The 19850-nt window shown below is 47.7% G+C and overlaps 1 protein-coding gene across 2 annotated transcripts in view; it reads right to left on the bottom strand.

The window, feature by feature from the left end:
- Positions 1-19850, bottom strand: part of LITAF (lipopolysaccharide induced TNF factor) — a 39442-nt gene that overhangs the window by 17268 nt on the left and 2324 nt on the right. The window lies entirely within an intron of this gene.

The following is a 19850-nucleotide window of genomic DNA, read 5'->3' as shown; positions in this document are numbered from 1 at the left end:
GTGTGTCTCTATGCCTGGATAATTTTTTAATTTTTCCTAGACTCAGGGTCTTGCTATGCTGCCCAGGCTGGTCACAAACTCCTGGGCTCAGGCAATCCTGCCTCAGCCTCTCAAAATGCCAGGATCACAGGCATGAGCCACTGGGCCCGGCCTCTCCACACAGTGAACCGGGGAGACGGAGGCTGCAGTGAGCCAAGAGCTTGCCGCTGCCCCTAGCCTGGGCGAGGGCAAGACTCCGTCTCAAAAAAAAAAAAAAAAGAAAAGAAAAGACATTCTGAACACTTTTGAACTGGCGGCCCCACGTTTCCATGCAGCACTGGAGCCCAGAAATTAAGCAGCCAAATGTGACCACTAGTGACAGAAAAGGAAAAGGAGGCATTCCTGATCCATGGAGAATTCGGATCTGACAGGCCCAGCTGTGGAATCACTTTCACATGTATAAATATGCCACTTGGAATACCTTGGGGTCCCTTTTTGCCCAAAATTTTCCTCACTCCAACTCTCAACAATATTCTTCCCGAGGCATGCTGGATCACGTCTGTAATCCCAGCACTTTGGGAGGCCGAGATGGGCAGATCACTTGAGTCCAAGAGTTTGAGACCAACCTGGGAAACAAATTCAGACCATGCCTCTACAAAAGATACAAAAATCAGCCAGGCGTGGTGGCAGGTGCCTGTGTTCCCGACTACTCTGGAGGCTAAGGTAGGAGGATCACCTGAGCCCAGGAGTTTTGAGGCTGCAATAGGCTATGATCACGCCACTGCACTCTAGCCTGGATGACAGAGCGAGACCGTGTCTCAAAACAAAAAGAAAAGAAAAAAGAAGTAGGGTCACAAAATCACATATAAAAATAATCTTTTTAAAAAATTTTAGATTAAAAAATATATATTAGCCAGACATGATGGCACACCCTTGCAATCCCAGCTACTCAAGAGGCTGAGGTGGGAGTATTGTTTGAGCCCGGGAGTCTGAGGTTACAGTGAGCTGTGATCACACCACTGCACCCCAGCCTGGGTGACAGAGTGAGACCTTATTTCTAAACAAAAAACTATAAAAACTTTTTTTTTTTTCTTGAGACAGAGTCTCTGTCGCCCAGGCTGGACTGCAGTGGCATGATCTCAGCTCACTGCAGCCTCCACTTCCCAGGCTCAAGCCAAGTCTCATACCTCAGCCTCCCACGTAGCTGGCGCCTGCCAGTACCACCAGCTAATATTTGTATTTTTTTAGTAGAGACGAGGTTTCACTATGTTGGCCATGCTGGTCTCAAACTCCCAACCTCAGGGAGTCCAAGCCTGCCTTGGACTCCAGGAGTGCTGGGATTACAGGCGTGAGCCACCGCATCTAGCCAGAAATTTTTCAAAAACAGAAAAACCATGAAACGAAAATACACCCTCGGTAGACGCAACACATTTGAAGTCTCGAGGGATCGGCTCTCTTTCTGCCTCCCTAATACATGGAAGTGTGTTTACTACACATTGTCACACCACATACTTACGATGATGCAACGAAAAAAATACCTGCCAATGATGGGTTCCAACTCATTTTGTCACTGGGCACTTTGCCATTCAAAGTGACCTGCTTCTTAGTAAACAGGCAACAGAACCTTCATAATCAGCCAAGGGTGGAAAGTCAGAAAACTAGAGCTCAGAATTTCCCTGGAGGCAGAGCGCCCGAGGCTTTTACTGCGGCAAGATCTCATCAAAAGACAAAGGACTGGGGGGCGTGTTTGTCAACCCAGAGAGCATGTCTGTCTCAGTTTGTTTTTGTTTTGAGACAGTCTCGTTCATTCTGTCACCTAGGCTGGAGAGCAGTGGCACAATCTCGCTCACTGTACCCTGCACCTCCCAGATTCAAAGGATTCTCCTGAATCAGCCTCCTGAGAAGCAGGGATTACAAGCACCTGCCACTAAACCCGGCTGGTTTTTTGTATTTTTAGTAGACACAAGGTTTCACCCTGTTGGCCAGGCCAGGCTCGAACTCCTGACCTCAAGTGATCCACGTGCCTCCCAAAGTGCAGAGATTACAGGTGTGAGCCACCAGGTCTGGCCTCAGTTTAATTCATATCACTCTGTTAAAATCAGACGCAAAAAACCCAGGAATCCCCGAAGCCACACTGTCAGAGCCAGCAATCATCCGCACCCTGAACTGATATTAATGCATTGTTCTGGAATCCTCGGAACGCAGACGTGAACTCCACAAGGACGTCACTTTCAGCAACAGAACTGCTTCGAAACAATTCAGCCTCAACAGCCTCAGAATTCTCTGGAATAGGCCAGTGTCCGTTGCTACTTCAGGTGCTCACCACGAGGTCCTGGAAGTCATCTTACCCCTTACTCACCCAAGCAGGGGTTCATTCAATGTTTGAATCAAACCTGCCGGTCAAAATCCTGCCTCGAATTTTGAATCTTTATTTGGTGTGTTTTTTTAATAGGGAGATCGCAGGGGAGTGTAATGGATAAGCCTCACCCTGGGAAAACCACGTTCGTGATTATGGCATCACTCCTGCTAGGTAAGTACAACCTTGAATCCTAGATGCAAAATCAAACTTTGGGAAGCCTGGGGTGGCCAGCCTACCAGTTTTATCACTGATCATTTAGGCTACAAGACAGCCTAGACATTTAGGCTATAAGACAGCCTAGAGTGAACCTTGAAAGCTACAGACCGAAGGATTCCATTGAGATGAAATGCCCAAAATAGATGAATTCACAGCGATACAGAGTGGTGTGGGAGGAAATGGGTATGGGGTTCTTTTGGGGGTGACGAAAATGTTCTGGAACCAGACAGAAGCTGATAGTTACACAATCTTGGCTCATTGCAACCTCCGCCTCCCAGGTTCATGAACTTACTAAATGCCACTGAATTATTCTTTTTTTTTTTTTTGAGATGGAGTCTCAATCTGTCGCCCAGGCTGGGTGGCACGATCTTGGCTCACTGCAACCTCTGCCTCCCAGATTCAAGCGATTCTCTGCCTCAGCCTCCCTAGTAAGCTGGGATTACAGGCGCCCACCACCACACGCAGTTATTTTTGTATTTGTATTAGAGATAGGATTTCATCACATTGGCCAGGCTGGTCTCAAACTCTTGACCTCAAGTAATCCACCTGCCTCAGCCTCCCAAAGCGCTGGGATTACAGGCACGGGCGGCCACACCCAGCCTTGAATTACTCGCTTTTAAATGGTTATCTTTATGTGATTTTCTTTTTTTTCTTTTTCTCTATTTATTTCTTTTTCTTTTTCTTTTTCCTACCCTTTCAGTGGCTTCCGTGATTTTCACTTCAATAAAAAGAGGGGGAAAAAAAAAAAAAAGACACCGGTGGAAATCCTTTACCTCACTATCCAGAGCCAAGGCCTTCAAACTCGAGCCTGTAAGCTGGCCACTGCTCCTGGTTCAGTCCATCCCAGGCCCGTTTGTCCAAAATCAAGCCACGTGGGTCTTTCTGACACCCGTCACTGTGCTCTAGACTAGCGTAACTTCCTGGTCCCAGTTGTCGGGGACTGAGGGGATTCCCAGGATGTGCTGCTGTCCCCACCAACCACGCTGTCTCTCCTGTCACCTCCCGCCACGCCTGCCTTGCTTGGGTGTTCCCAATAGGTCACAGGCATGCTCTTTCTTCTGCCTGCTTCCTTCCTGACGGGTCTGGCAAATTCCTCCCTACCCATCATATCCCAGCTTGCACGTCACCTCCTCCAGCAAGTCCCCTCTGGCTTCCTCCAGGGAGAATTAATTCCTCCTAGAGCCTCTCTATGTGGTGCAGAGGTCAGGGGAACACACTCTGGAGCCAGATCCCCTGGGTTCTTCCAGGAGCTCCCATGCCCCAGGGCCAAGACTTTAGTGCCTCAGTTTTCCCATCTGTAAAATGGGCACACTGACAGTTTCTTCCTCATAAGGCTCTTGAGAGGATGAAATGAATCCATTTGCAAAAAGGACCCAGAGCAATGTGGAACACACAAGTACTGAGAGCACATCAGCTGCTATTAACTTGTGTTTGCTGTACTTGTCATAAAGTACTTCCCTACACTTGTTTGTCTTCCCGTAACAGCGGAAATTGACACTAAAATCTACACCCCCCAGCACCTAGAAAGAGGCCCAAAACATTACGGGTGCTTCATAGGGTGACCCACTGTCCCATCTGCCTTGGACAGAGGGGTTTTTCTGGATGTGGGACATTTGGTGCTAAATCCAGGAAAGTCTCAGGTAAACTGGGACAAGCTGGTCACTCTGCTACTTTAACAGTTTGTGGAAAGCAATACCTAGGTATGAAAAAGAACACCAAGTCCCAATCTGGCACGGCATCAAGATTTGGGAGCAGGCCTGACTTGGCCTTCCAAAGTCCTGGGATTACACGCGTGAGCCCCTGATTCCGCTGTCAAAGGACTCTCAGGGCCTTTTTCCTCCCTGACCCCATCCCTTTCCGGTGAAATGGCCAACAGGCAGGCAGGGCCCAAAAGGGAAGGAGGAGGGCGGAGGGCGAACAGTGCCCAAGGCTGAGAACTGCCCTTAAGCAAATGAACAGTTCATGGGGGCTTCCAAGCAGAATCCCAGCAGGAATTGGCCTGGTGGGGAAACTGAGGCTACTGAGCTCAGATCTGATACAGGCTAGACATCTCTGCCTGGTGCCCAATACATATTTCATGTTTTTAGCAGAAGTATCACTCCTGCACAGGCTGGAATGAGGTGGCGCCATCATAGCTCACTGCAGCCTCAAACTCCTGGGCCCAAGCCATTCTCCCACGTCAGCATCCCGAGTACCTGGGATTACAGGCATATGCTACCATTCCTGGCTAATTTTTAATTTTTTTTCTTTTTAAGATGGAGTTTCAATCTTGTTGCCCAAGCTGGAGTGCAATGGCGTGATCTCGGCTCACCGAAACCTCTGCCTCCTGGGTTCAAGCGATTCTCCTGCCTCAGCCTCCCAAGCAGCTGGGATTACACGCATGCACCACCGTGCCCAGCTAATAAATTTTTTTTTTTTTTCTGTAGAAATGAAGCCTTGCCACGTCACCTAGGCTGGTCTCGAACTCCTGGCTTCAAGGGATCCTCTTGCCTTGGCCTCCCAAAGTGCTGGGATGACACCAAGAAAATTTAACATATGGAAATTTCAGAAACACCTCTGTGTGCCCCCCTGTTATTTACAAGAGTCATGGAGTCACCCATAACCCAGGGACAGCAGGAATGGCATGGACTACAGCCTGGCCCACTGAATACCCAACAGTTACTCGGAGTGAAGAGAAGACACAGATGATGGTCAACAGGCAGAGTATGAACAGGAGAATGAAAGGGCCTAAAAGAAAGGCGACAATGGGGTGGGGCGCAGGGGCTCACGCCTGTAGTCCCAGCACTTTGGGAGGCCGAGGCGGGTGGATCACTTGAGATCAGGAGTTCAAGACCAGCCTGGCTAACATGGCAAAACTCCGTCTCAACTAAAAATACAAAAATTACTCAGTCGTGGTGGTGCCTGTCTGTAATTCTAGCTACTTGGGAGGCTGAGACAGGAGAATTGCTTGAACCTGAGAGGTGGAGGTTGCAGTGAGCTGAGATCGTGCCACTGTACTCCAGCCTGGGCAACAGAGTGAGACTATCTCAAAAAAAAAAAAAAAAAAAAAAAAAAAAAAGTTAAGATGGTGGAATTTTAAGGCAGGTCAAGTCTTTAAGAGCAGAAACTCGAAGACCCAACCTCCCTGGTTCAAATCCCAACGCTGCTTTCTAAGCTGGGCAAACTGGGGTCAGTTGCCAAATTTCTCTCAGGTTTCCTCATCTGGAAAATGAGCCAACAATAGTACTTATACTTCAGAGAGCTGCTGTGAGAATGTAGTGAGCAAAATATACCCAGAACATTGGGTATGCAGATTATTATTACGTAAAAGCGTAGCTGTTATTACAGAGGAGAACCAAACCAGGGAGGGGGTGACTTGCCCACAATCACACCAAGGCTTCACTGCAAGAGGCACGAGGACCCAGGCACAGACCTCACTACACCACAGGGGACTGTTCTGTACCCACCACCTCCATGGCTTCACAAGTAGACATTCACTTATTTGGCAAAATTCTCTACAGTCTGACCTTCCCAGCCCCACCCCCAGTGTGGTAGACAGAATGATGCTCCCCGAAACTGTTCACAGCCTAATCCCTGGAAGCTCTGAATACGTACCTTAAGTAGTAAAGAGAGACTTTGCCTATGTGATGAAGGATCTTGAGATGAGGGGGTTATTCTGGATTAGCCAGAAAGGCCCAGTGTAATCACAAACGGCCTTATAAGAGAAAGGCAGAGGAGTTCGAGATCAGCCCTGGCCACATAGAGAGACCTCATCACCACAAAAATTACAAAGATTATCCGGGTGTCACAGCACACACGTATGTCCTAGCTACTTGGGAGGCTGAGGTGGAAGGATGCTTGAGTCTGCGGGGGTTAAGGCTGCAGCAAGCCGTGGCTGTACCACTGCACTCCAGCCTGGGCACCAGAGCAAGACCTCTGTTGGCTTTAAATGTAGAAGAAGCTGTTGGCTTTGAAGGGGTAGGAAGGGGTCACAAGCTAAGAAATGCAGGTAGCCTCTAGAAGCTCGGAAAGGCAAGACAGTGGATTTTCCCCTGGAGCCTCAGGAGCGCAGCCCAGCTGACACTGATTTTTGTTGTTGTTGCTGAGACCAAGTCTCATTCTATTGCCCAGGCTGGAGTATAGTAGCGTGATCTCAGTTCTCTGCAACCTACGCCTCCCGGAGTCAAGAGATTCTCCTGCCGCAGCCTTCCGAGTAGCTGGGATTACAGGTACCTGCCACCATGCCCAGTTAGTTTTTGTATTTTTGGTAGAGATGGGGTTTCACCAGGTTGGCCAGGCTGGTCTTAAACTCTTGACCTCAAGTAATCTGCCTGCCTCGGCCTCCCAAAGTGCTGCAATTGCAGGCATGAGCCACCATGCTCAGCAGACACACTGATTTTAATCTGGTGAGGCCCACTGCGGACTTCAGGCTCCAGAACTGGAAGATACTACGTTCATGTTATCTAGGCCACTGAGTTCGGGGTGATGCATTAAAAAACTCAATCCATCCAGTCTCACAGCTGGGTTGCCCAGATTCTCCACAGGCTCTGCAAATTCTCAACAGGCACCTTCCCCTTCCCACAGTGGGAGGCACCAGGCAGAGGTCAGTCCCCTCAACCTTCCACCTTATCCCAAGCATCTGTCTGCCTGCCCCGGGCTCAGAAGCATCCTTCCGCCTCTGGCTCAGACTTCTCTTTAAGCTGGTGAATGTGACCAGCCCTAGGTGGGGGCGGGTCCTGTGGTCTCTGGGAAGGACAGTGCTGAGTCAATGTCCCCTCCTGCCAGTCATGCTCTCTTGGCTGGCTCCTTTCCTGAGGTCTCCTAAATGGTTTAATCTTTCCAGGCACAGTGGCTCACGCCTGTAGTCCCAGCACTTTGGGACATGAGGCAGGAAGATCATTTCAGTCCAAGAGTTCAAGACCAGCCTGAGCAAAATGGCAAAACTATCTCTTAATCCAAGTAGTTTGGAGGCCAAGGCGGGCGGAACACCTGAGATCGAGAGTTCAAGACCAGCCTGACCAACACAGTGAAACCTGGTCTTTAAAAAATTTTTTAAAAAAAAATTAAAAAACAGCTGGGTTTGGTGGCTCACGCCTGTAATCCCAGCACTTTGGAGGCTGAGGTGGGTGGATCATCTGTGGTCAAGAGTTCGAGACCAGCCTGACCAATATGGTGAAACCCCATCTCTACTAAAAGTACAAAAATTAGCCAAGTGTGGTGGTGTGCGCCTGTAGTCCCGGCTACTGGGGAGGCTGAGACAAGAGAATTGCTTGAACCTGGGAGGCAGAGGTTGCAGCAAGTCGAGATCGTACCAGTGCACTCCAGCCTGGGTAACAGAGCAAGACTCCAACAAAAAAAAAACTTAGCAGGGTATGCTAGTGCATACCTGTAGTCCCAGCTACTCACAGGGCTGAGGTGAGAGAATCACTTGAGCCCAGGAGTTTGAGGCTGCAGTGAGCTGTGATCACACCACTGTACTCCTGCCTGGGTGAAAGGGCAAGACCCTATCTCAAAAATAAACAAATAGGGCCGGGCGCGGTGGCTCAAGCCTGTAATTCCAGCACTTTGGGAGGCCGAGGCAGGTGGATCACGAGGTCAAGAGATCGAGACCATCCTGGTCAACATGGTGAAACCCCATCTCTACTCAAAATACAAAAAATTAGCTGGGCATGGTGGCGCGTGCCTGCAATCCCAGCTACTCAGGAGGCTGAGGCAGGAGAATTGCCTCAACCCAGGAGGCAGAGGTTGCGGTGAGCCGAGATCGTGCCATTGCACTCCAGCCTGGGTAACAAGCGCGAAACTCCATCTCAAAAAATAAATAAATAAAATAAAATAAAATAAATAAACAAAAAGATCAAAACGCCCCTCCTGCCTTACCCTGGGTCCTTCGCCCCCGCACCACCCCCCCGCCCCGTGACCTGCCTCTCCTCCAAGTCCACCCTCCGTGTCAAGACACTTCCTGTTCCCATCCTGCTCCCCAGGGATGGAGGGTCTGCACAAAGCGCCTGTGGTTGCCCCCCACCCCTCAACCTCAAACGCATCAAACTGGCCACAGCCCTCCCCTAGACTGAGCCCTTCCCTGGGTCCTCATGCATGAGAAGATGCTCCAGTCCTCTTCAAAAGCAGGGAGATGCAGCTAAAACCACACACAGATGATCGGGCGAGAAGTCACATGACATCACACACCTGCTGACAGGATGAGGCGAGAGGGTCTCTGTAGCCTTCTGCCCCCAAACCCGCAGCCCCACGTAGTCATCAGAAAACCTGCCACAGGGCACCGGGCCAGCACTCCTCAAAACTGTCAAGTTCACAGAAAACAAGAAAGAAAGTCCAAGAAACTGTCAGAGACCAGAGGAGAACAAATAGAGAGGTGACAACTAAATACAACTTAGAACCCCAGCACAGAGGGCCGGACTCAGTGGCTCACGCCTGTAATCCCACCCCTTTGGGAGGCCAAGGTGGGCAGATCATGAGGTCAGGAGTTCGAGATCAACCTGACCAACACAGTGAAACCCCGGCTCTACTAAAAATACAAAAATTAGCCGGGCGTGGTGACACGCACCTGTAATCCCAGCTACTCAGGAGAGAGAATCGCTTGAACCTGGGAGGCAGAGGTTGCAGTGAGCCGAGATCGCACCACTGCACTCCAGCCTGGGCGGCAGAGCAAGACTCCGTCTCAAAAAAAACGAACCCCAGCACAGAAAAAGCTTAGCTGGGAAAACTGGCAGCATCCAAATAAAGCCTGGAGTTTGGTAAACAGTAACATAGTGGTGTCAGAGACTCAGCTGCCACCAATGTCCCGAAGTGAAGTAGACGCTGGGTGACTGCTTATGGACCTCTCTGTATTAAATGTACTAATTTTCTGCACATCTAAAGCTCTTTTTTCTTGAGACAGGGTCTCATTCTGTCACCCAATCTGGTGTGCAGTGGTGTGATCCCGGCTCACTGCAACCTCTGCCTCCCGGGTTCAAGCAATTCTCATGCGTCAGCCCCCTAAGTAGCTGGGACTAGAGGTACATGCCACCACCAAGGGTGCAGATCTGGGTCCGGCGTGGACAGATACCCAGAAGCTGAGCACCTGTGTCCCGTGGGGCAGGTGAGCAGTGGGGGCCAGGAGAATGAGGGCGTATTACAGGAGACTTCACACCACGAGGTGGGCGCCAGCGCCTGGTTTGTGAGGGACCCCACAAAAAGGGTTTCTGTTTCAAAAACCAGCAGTCCGAGAGCAACTCGAAAACCCCCCAGAGGGATTCAACTCCTGCCAAGAAGGAAAGTTCAGAGTCTAAAAATAAGCTTCAAAACCTAGAATTCCAAGAGAACCACCCACCGCAGAAGTCACCCCAACAAGCTCTCGTCAGCGTAACACACATCAAAGGACTCACAGCCCACAGTCAAGGGTGTCTTCTCCCAAGAACAAAATAAAACCCCAGTCTCCATAACTTCTGGTGTTGCATAACTCTGACCCACAGCTTCTGTAAACATCCCCCTGAAAAAAACTTCTTAACCTTTATCTTTTCTTTTTTCTTTCTTAAACTGAACTTTGTTATAGAATCAGGGTCTCGCTTTGTTAACAAGGCTGCAGTGTAGTGGCATCACGGCTCACTGCGGCCTCGAACTCCTGCGTCCCAGTGATCCTCCCACTTCCGCCTCTCAAGCAGCTGGGACTCTAGGCACACACCATCATGACTAGCTAGTTTTTTTACCTTTTAAATTTTTGTAGAGATGGAGTCTCACTATGTTGCCCAGGCTGGCCTCAACTGATCTTCCCAAAAGCACTGAGATTACAGGTATAGACCACTGCACCCAGCCTTAATCTTTTTCTAGAATCGATCCCGGCCGGGTGTGGTGGCTCACACCTGTAATTCCAGCGCTTTGGGAGGCCACGGTGGGTGAATCACTTGAGGTCAGGAGTTCGAGACCAGCCTGTCCAACAAAGTGAAACCCCATCTCTACTAAAAATATAAAAATTAGATGGGCATGGTGGTGTATGCCTGTAGTCCCAGCGACTCTGGAGGCTAGGGCAGAAGAATTGCTTGAACCTGGGAGATGGAGGTTGCAGTGAGCTGAGATCGCACCACTGCTCTCCAGCCTGGGCGACAGGGCAAGACTCTGTCTCTAAATTAATTAATTAATTAAATTGATCCCATATTCCTCTCTGCTTACAAATTGCCCCCCCCCCCAAAAAAAAAGGAAGGGGGAAAGGGGAAAGGAAATGCTTGTATCTGCATCTATGGTTCCGCCTTGTCTCAGGGTAATAAGAGTCCGACATGGGGCTGATGGCAGCTTCATCGCACCACAATTTGTTGCTTCAAAGCCTCTGAGGACTTGGACACCAGCAGAACCCAGTGTGCAAGAATTCTGTGTAAAGTTAAGAGTTAACAGTTTCCTTGGGCGCCTCCTCTGAGTGAGGTAAACAGGGCTAGCCGTCTGCTTTGGTGATAAATACCTACCTCATTTGGGAGTCTTTTATTTGCTTACTTCCTTCGTTCTGACCAAATTCCAGATGACTACAGGTAGTCTAACTATTGTGTCTTTGAAAATGCTAGAAAACAGCAATCTTGCCTTTAGGAAGACTTACGGATATCGTGGGAACGGGCTGGTGGCGGACATCACCTGTTGCACGCTTTTCAGGACTGTTTCACTTCCCCTGGCCGACACCACATGATCTAGCCCTTGATGACATATGCCTTCCTCCTGTATCCTAATTGCTTCCTGTCTGCAAGTTAGGTTCTATTAATATTTCCCTAACTGGACCATATTACATTACCACCCCCCAGGGGAAGGGATAACGTCTATACAGGGCTGAAGCCTCCTGTGCCCATACAGTACATCTATCCCATCCATGAATGGAGTATCTATGCATCAGCTCATTAGAAGTATCCTTTTTTTCGATAGAGTCTCACTCTGTCGCCCAGGCTGGAGTACCACGATGCTATCTTGACTCACTGCAACCTCCGCTCTCCAGGTTCAAACGATTCTCCTGCCTTAGCCTCCCCAGCAGCTGTTACAGGTGCTTGCCACCACACCCAGCTAATTTGTGTACTTTTAGTAAAGACAGGGTTTCCCCATGTTGGTCAGGCTGGTCTCAAACTCCTGACCTAAAGTGATGAGCCGGCCTCAGCCTCCCAAAGTGCTAGGATTATCGGTATAAGTCATCACACCCGGCCAGAAGTGTCCATTTTTTAAGTAAGACAAGACAAATCTTCCTCACTTACAAATTCCAAATAATATGCATAGATACTCCCCTTCCAGGAGATGCAAGTTTAGTTTATTTTTTGAGACAGAGTCTTACTCTGTCACCTAGGCTGGAGTGCAGTGGCGCCATCATAGCTTACTGTGGCCCCGGCCTCCTGGGCTGAAGCAATCCTCCTACCTCAGCCTCTCAAGCAGCTGTGACTGCAGGTGCCCATCAACAAGCCCAGCTACTTTTCCATTCTTTGTAGAGATGGGGTCTTGCTCATTCCACTCATTCCAGGCTGGATTTCAGTGGCTTGATCATAACTCATTGCAGACTTGAACTCCTGGTCTCAAGCAATCCTCCCACGTCACCCTCCTGAGGAGCCGGGACTACAGGTACGCACCACTACACCCAGCAATTTTTTTTAACTTTCCGTAGAGATGGAGGTCTCACTATGTTGCCCAGGCTGTTCTTAAACTGGTGGGTTCAATCAATCCACCTGTCTCAGCCTCCAAAAGTGCTGGGATTACAGGCATGAGCCACGGTACCCGGCAGGAGGTGGAACTTAATCACTGCCTTTGCTCTCCCGGCTGTGGGCTGGACTCTGTAACTCTCTTTCAAAGAACAGAGTCAATGAAAATGGAAAGAGAGTAAACTACGAGCGAGAAAACCCGGAAAATACCCCCTCTCAGACCATGATATTAATTAACATCAGGAATACTTTACTCTCTTCCTTGATGTTACTACTTCACTCTCTCCCTTGATATTAACATCAGGAATGTCAGGTGTGTATCACGTGCCCTCCGATGTGACAGAATGAGAAGGACACTTCACCTCCCTGGTCCTCTCCCAGGGTCCAGAACCCACAACCCCAGTGTAATCATGAGGAAAAACATCAGCCAACACTGATTTGAGAGAAATTCTACAGAATCCCTCATCAGTACTCTTTAAAAACAGTGTCAAGGTCATGAAAAACAAAGCAAGACTGAGAAATTAACACAGTCACAGAGGCTGAGGAGACAGGACGACTAAATGCAACGTGGGGCTGGGCGCAGCGGCTCACACCTGTAATCCCAACACTTGCGGAGGCCAAGGCAGGTGGATCACCAGAGATAAAGAGTTCTAGACCAGCCTGACCAACGTGGCAAAACTCCAGCTCTACTAAAAATACAAAAATCAGGTGGGTGTGGTGGTGCGTGCTTGTAATCCCAGCTACTTGGGAAGCCAAGGCAGAATTGCTTGAACCTGGGAGGTGGAGGTTGCAGCTAGCTGAGATCACACCATTGTACTCCAGCCTGGGCAACAAGAACGAGACTCCACCTCAATAATAAAATAAAATAAATAAATGCAGTGTGGTATCCTGGCCCAGCAAAAAAGGACATCAGTGGGAAAACTGGGGAACTCCAAATTAAGTCTGGAGTTTGCTGAACAGTAACATACCCACATCAGTTTCTTAGTTTGACAAATATACTGTGTGATGCATAAAATGGTAACAATAGGGAAAATCGAGCCAGGCGTGGTGGCTTATGCCTGTAATCCCAACACTTTGGGAGGCCGAGGCGGGTGGATCACAAGGTCAAGAGATCGAGACCATCCTGGTCAACATGATGAAATCCTGTCTCTACTAAAAAAAAAAAAAAAAAAAAAATACAAAAAAATTAGCTGGGCACGGTGGCGCGTGCCTGTAATCCCAGCTACTCAGGAGGCTGAGGCAGGAGAATTGCTTGAACCCAGGAGGCGGAGGTTGCAGTGAGCCGAGATTGCGCCATTGCACTCCAGCCTGGGTAACAAAAGCGAAACTCCGTCTAACAAGAGCCAAACTCCGTCTCAAAAAAAAAAAAATAGGGAAAATCAGGAACTGGGTGAGGAACTCCTGTATTAACGTCACAACTTTCTTGCAAATCAAAAATTATGCCAAAATTAAAAGTTTGTTTAAATACCTTCAGGGGTCGCACTTATAAATCAGTCAAATAGGTGTTGGGGCTCAGGACATACCACCCCAAAATATGACTGTAGGAGAACAGAATATATGACATCAGGATCTACTTTTTTTTTTTTTTTTTTTTTTTTGAGACAGAGTCACACTTTAATGCCCAGGCTGGAATGCAATGGTGCCATCTCGGCTTACCGTAACCTCTGCCTCCCAGGTTCAGGCAATTCTCCTGCCTCAGCCTCCTGAGTAGCTGGGATTATAAGCATACATCACCATGCCCAGCTAATTTTGGTATTTTTAGTAGAGATGGAGTTTCACCACGTTGGTCAGGCTGGTCTCGAACTCCTGATCTTGTGATCCGCCCACCACAACCTCCCAAAGTGCTGGGGTTACAGGCGTGAGCCACTGCACCTGGCCAGGATCTTTTTTTTTTTTTTTTGGCATATTTCGAGCTGGTTATTCTGAGAAACTGCATACACAGGAGTAGCTCTGAAATGCGTCCTTTGTCTACAGGTTGAGTATCCTAAATGTGAAAATCCACAATCTAAAGCTTTTTGAACACAGACATGATGCTCAAAGGAAATGCTCACTGGAGCATTCTGGATTTCGGATTTTTGGACTAGAGATGCTGAACCAGTGAAGTAGAATGCAACATTCCAAAATCTGAAAAAAATCCAAAATCTGAAACATTTCTGGTCCCAGGCATTCAGAGAAGGGAAACTTGATCTACGTAAAGGAAAGTGACTGTCGTATCATAGGACGCTCATCAGCCAGGGAAGATTTTTTTTTTTTTTTTTTTTTTTTTTTGAGACGGAGTTTCATTCTGTGGCCCAGGCTGGAGTGCAGTGGTGTGATGTTGGCTCACAGCAACCTCGGCCTCACAGGTTCAAGCAATTCTCCTGCCTCAGCCTCCCAAGTAGCTGGGATTACAAGTGCCTACCACCACACCCGGCTAATATTTGTATTTTCAGTAGCGATGGGGTTTCAACATGTTGGCCAGGCTGGTCTCAAACGCCTAACCTCGTGATCCACCCGCCTTGGCCTCCCAACGTGCTAGGATTACAGGCGTGAGCCACTGTACCCAGCTGGAAGACCTTAACTACTTAGGAGAGGAGACTGAAGGTTGACACCTGGTTCACAGCCATTACCTGTTCTTCTGAGGGCTACTCTGAGACACCTTTTATCATCCAAGAGACTTTTTATCTGCGTAACAAGACAACCTGTGTTCACCAGACATTTCTTCCCCTCCCTCTTCCATAACCTATCACCACCTCTCTCTCCAGGAGCCCCAAGCCCCTGTCCCTTTTTTTTTTTTTTTTTTTGAGACAGGGTCTTGGTCTGTCACTCAGGCTGGAGTGCAGTGGCACTGTCTCAGCTCACTGCAGCCTCAACCTCCCAGGTTCAAGAAATCCTCCTGCCTCAGCCTCCAGAGTGGCTGGGACTACAGGCATAAGCCACCATGCCTGGCTAATTTTTTTTTTTTTTTTGAGACAGTCTTGCTCTGTTGCCAGGCGCCATGCTAGAGTGCAGTGGCACAATCTCGCTCACTGCAACCTCCACCTCCCAGGTTCAAGCAGTTCTGCCGCAGCCTCCCGAGTAGCTGGGACTACAGGCACACACCACCAGGCCCAGATAATTTTTGTATTTTTTAGTAGAGAGTGTGTTTCACCATGTTGGCCAGGATGGTCTCGATCTCTTGACCTCGTGGATCCACCCGCCTCGGCCTCCCAAAGTGCTGGGATTACAGGCGTGAGCCACTGCGCCTGGCCAATTTGTGTATTTTCTGTAGAGACAAGGTTTTGCCATGTTGCCCAGGCTGCTCTTGATCTCTTGGGCTCAAGTAATCCGCCTGCCTTGTCCTCTCCGAATGGTGGGATTACAGGCATGAGCCACCAAGCCCAGACCCCTATTACTTTTCTGTAGCTCAAGCGCGCTATATAAACTTCAGTCATCTGCCCTTGCTCTGAGATCCACTTTCTGTGGGACTCCACCATGTATGCATGGAATAAATCTGTACATCTTTTCATATGTAATCTGTCTGTCATCAGTTTATTTCATAGACTCAATTATGGTACCTTCAGAAGGCAGAGAGAAAGTCTTCCCTCTCCCCTACATAGGCCAAGAGTAAGAAAAACTATAAGGTGAAATGGAATAGGCAGGTCTTACTCCAAAGCACTCAAGCTCAATTTAAAAAAAACAAACTGTGGGTGCTTTGGGGTGAGGCTCATGCCTGTAACCCCAATACTGTGAGAGGCCAAGATGGATGAATCACTCGACATCACTCGACTCCAAGAGTTCGAGACCAGCTTGGGCAACAGGGTGAAACCCTGTCTACCTACACACACACACACACACACACACACAAACTAATATTAGTGTGGTGGCTGAGGTGGAAGGATGGGTTGAGCCCAGGAGAGAGGCTGAGGCTGCATGGAACTGTGCTCACGCCACTACACTCCAGCCGGGGCAATAGAGCAAAACCCTACTTAAAAATCAATCAATAAATAAAGTATATTTCGGTTAAATGCCAAAGATTAAGGGGGGAGGTGTAGAGGGAGAGTTTCTGATATTTCTAATTGATGAGGTGAAAAATTAATTAAAAAAAAAAAAATCCAGGTGCAGTGGCTCACACCTGTAATCCCAGCACTTTGGGAGGCCGAGGCGGGTGGATCACCTAAGGTTGGGAGTTTGAGACCAGCCTGACCAACATGGAGAAACACTGTTTTTACTAAAAATATGAAATTAGCCAGATGTGGTGGTGCATGCCTGTAATCCCAGTTACTCAGGAGGCTGAGGCAGGAGAATCACTTCAACCCAGGAGGCGGAGCTTATGGTGAGCCACGATCACGCCATTGCACTTCAGCCTGGGCAACAAGAGCAAAACACCATCTCAAAAGAAAGATACTTAGAATTTCAGCAAAAGAACAGGTTTTGAAGGAACGTCCCAAACTCTGCCCAGCTGAATGCATATTGATGCCTGTCCACAAGCCTGCACTCCCCTCAAAAAGCATTTCACAACTTCCACAAAGGAAGGACAACAAAATTGAGCTCACAGAAGGTAGAGAAAGAACTGTGGCTGCTGGAAGTTAGAAAGGGGAGGGGAAGACAGGATAGAGAGAGGTCGGCTAATAGATACCAAGTGACAGTTCCATGGGAGGAGTAACTTCTGTTCTCTAAAACTGTAGGGTGAATATGGTTAACAATGATTCAGTGTTTATTTTCAAAAAACTAAGAGAGAATTCTGAAAGTTCACAACACAAAGAAATGATAAGTGTTTGAGGCGATTAACATGCCAATTACCCTTTGATCAATTACACATTGGAGATATGTATGAAAATATCTCTTGCGTATGATTATTACATGTCAACTAAAAATAAAAGAGAAAAATGGTCAATGGCTTTTTAAAGGGTTTGAAAATAAGAGCAAGATAGAGTGAAATATCTCTTTCGCTCACAACTGGAAAAAAAGAAGAAAAAAAAAAAAAACTCCCCACAAAGCTTTAGCCACATGTGGGTGGTAAACTCTTCTAAAAATATATTCTCAAGCTGTGTATAGAGCTGTTTCCTACATTTAGGTATCAGATCGACGCAGAAAAGGGCAAGGCCTTGAGAAAGATAAAGCAGCTTTTTAACCACCAACTTAATCCTCGAAGATCAATTCTTCCGAGGAAGAAAAAGGAGAAAAATTCAATTCTGCTCCGATCTCCACCTCCCAGCCTCCAGAAAAGAAACACTAAGCTAGGTCCATGAATATGTATATTGCAGAAATGACCCCAGGATAAAAAAGGGATTCCTTAGGCAAAAGCAGGGCACTCACATGCAAATTGTCAGGTCTCCTAAGAAAATAGCCTAGTTTGTAAACAAGATAGAGAACCAGCTGCGAGGGTCAAAAAGGTCTGGTCTTTTAGGGTCTCCGGAGAAAATCGTTATTTCCAAAGCGGATCATGACTATAACCAACCCTCAGGAACTATCCAAATTGCACACTTATTACATTTAAGATTGCTTAAAAGTTTTGAACTAAGGACCGCTGACTGGCAGGTTTTAAACTACAATTCGGCAACGCAGTTTTTGCTGTCATAGAATTTAACCGGCATGTTATTCCTGTAAATGTCCAAGGTGAATGGTACTTCTTAAGCCATAAATGTAAGGAGGAAGAATTTGGAGACAAGGGGAAACCCAGACCTCCAGCTCTCTTTGGGAAAGGAAGCGAGAAATTGGCCTTCGGTGATTTGATCCCAAACAAATTCCAACTTCAGTAGATCTCAGCAGAAGTACAGAAGCTCAGGGTGAAATACTTCAGAGAAATGTTTGCCAATTCCATCTTCTGAGCTCAGGCTGTTTCTGCAGGGCGGTACGTCCCACAAGTCAAAGATAAAGTTACCATAATCTTAAAGCCAGGTTCAAGCATAGCGTAACAACAAATCACAGTGATTTGTGGAACAGAAAATGCCTCCATCAAGGGAGTTAGGCTGCTCCCCCACAATCAGAGTGGGCAATTTTCCTCTGGATTCTTGGTGAAACCACATCCCCAGTTTCCACATGAATGACAGTTTTTCATCAAACAGTGCAATGAGATCATTAAGAAGACCGAGACTGCATTAGGATACAAAATTCTGTGAACCTTGATGACAAACAATTTCATAGACAACAGGCATAATGACAAAAGACAGAAGCTGCCAGTAAAGGACAGCCAGGGGTGGGTGTTTCACTCTCACTACGAGATTATGCCTTTTTTCTTTATCTTCCACACTTCCTTTAGCATTTTTTTAAATACAATTTTCGAACTACCAGTGCATCACCTAGGAATAACCTCATGGATTCAAGGTTAAGTCAAGTCATCATTAAGCTCTTAAACTTACCAGAGGCACAGGGTCAATTAATTCTAAGGCTCCATAAGCTAAACAGCTTAAATTCTCCAACATTATTTTCTCTGGAGCCTCGGGCTTTGGATCCTGGTATATTAACTCCTACCTACTATGAGGTGAGCAGAGAAATTACCATCACATACATCCTCCAGAATAGTTCCCTTCTTGTGTTCATGACGTAAGCCGTATGAAATTACACAATTCTACTGAAATAACCTGTAGCCAAGCGACAACTTCATTAACTTCAAAGCTGTGGTCGCCTGTATCCAGAGTGTCAGTCAACACAGGCTCAAACAACAAGATAAAATTATAAGAACCCTGGAAAACGCCACCTGACCTCAAATAACAATTCTTAGGCAAGTTAAGCATCGGTCAGGTTTAGAACAGGCTATGTGTGGCCAAACCCGCCAGCGATATGTCACAGAACTAAAGAAGGGTATGTACCTGAGAAACCGCCTCGCCCATGGGGCTATTTTCACTGCTATAAAAAGGAAAACAAATAAGAGGACAAGTCACGGTGCCAAGAATCCAGGACTTCCTCTTGTAGATCCTCTTTCTTCTACCCTCACTGTAGCTCTAGGGAAATTCCTCTTCATTGGGAGAAGCGTCAGTCACGGAAGGCAACAGTCCATTCTCAAAGTGCTATTCTACATCTCTGAGCAGTGAGGATGGGTAAGGTCAGCAAAACATGCACTGTTTATTTTCTTGAAAATCCACTTAGGCTGGAAATGCCTTCCAGCTCCTTCCTCTCAGTGGATTTTTCCATTTACTGTCTTCAACCACCTGGGCTTGTCTGTACCTCCTCCCCAGCTCTGCTGAGACCCTCCTGTTTGTTTGAACTATGTCCACATGTCCCTCTGCCACATGTGCCCAGGCCCGTTTTTCCAGGAAACTTTCTCTCACTTAGCTGCCTCCTTTCCACTGGTCTCAAGCTCTTTCCGGAGTTACAAGGGCATTAGCAAGCTCGAGCTTTTTCGCCTATGTGTATTTCTACTTTCTAGCCATTGCATAAACCCCTCAGGACCAGGAGCCATTTCTTCTGCATCCTTTACGTAGCAAGGGTAGCAGCCAGCCCATAAAAGGAACCCAACTACAGAGAGAAACGTATTCACTAGATTGAATGACTTCAATCTAGTATTTTAGAGACAAGAAACTTGCCAGCTGTGGTGGCTCACGCCTGTAATCCCAGCACCTTGGGAGGCTTAAGCAGGTGGATCACTAGAAGTCAGAAGCTGGAAACCAGCCTGGCCAACATGGTGAAACCCTGTCTCTACTAAACATGCAAAAATTAGCTGGGCATGGTGGCACCCGCCTGTAATCCCAGCTACTTGGGAGGCTGAG

This window comes from Saimiri boliviensis, chromosome 12 (genome assembly GCF_048565385.1).
Source record: "Saimiri boliviensis isolate mSaiBol1 chromosome 12, mSaiBol1.pri, whole genome shotgun sequence".
Taxonomy (NCBI): Eukaryota; Metazoa; Chordata; class Mammalia; order Primates; family Cebidae; genus Saimiri; species Saimiri boliviensis.
The sequence above is the reverse complement of the archived record's forward strand: the minus strand, read 5'-3'. Positions and strand labels throughout refer to the sequence as shown.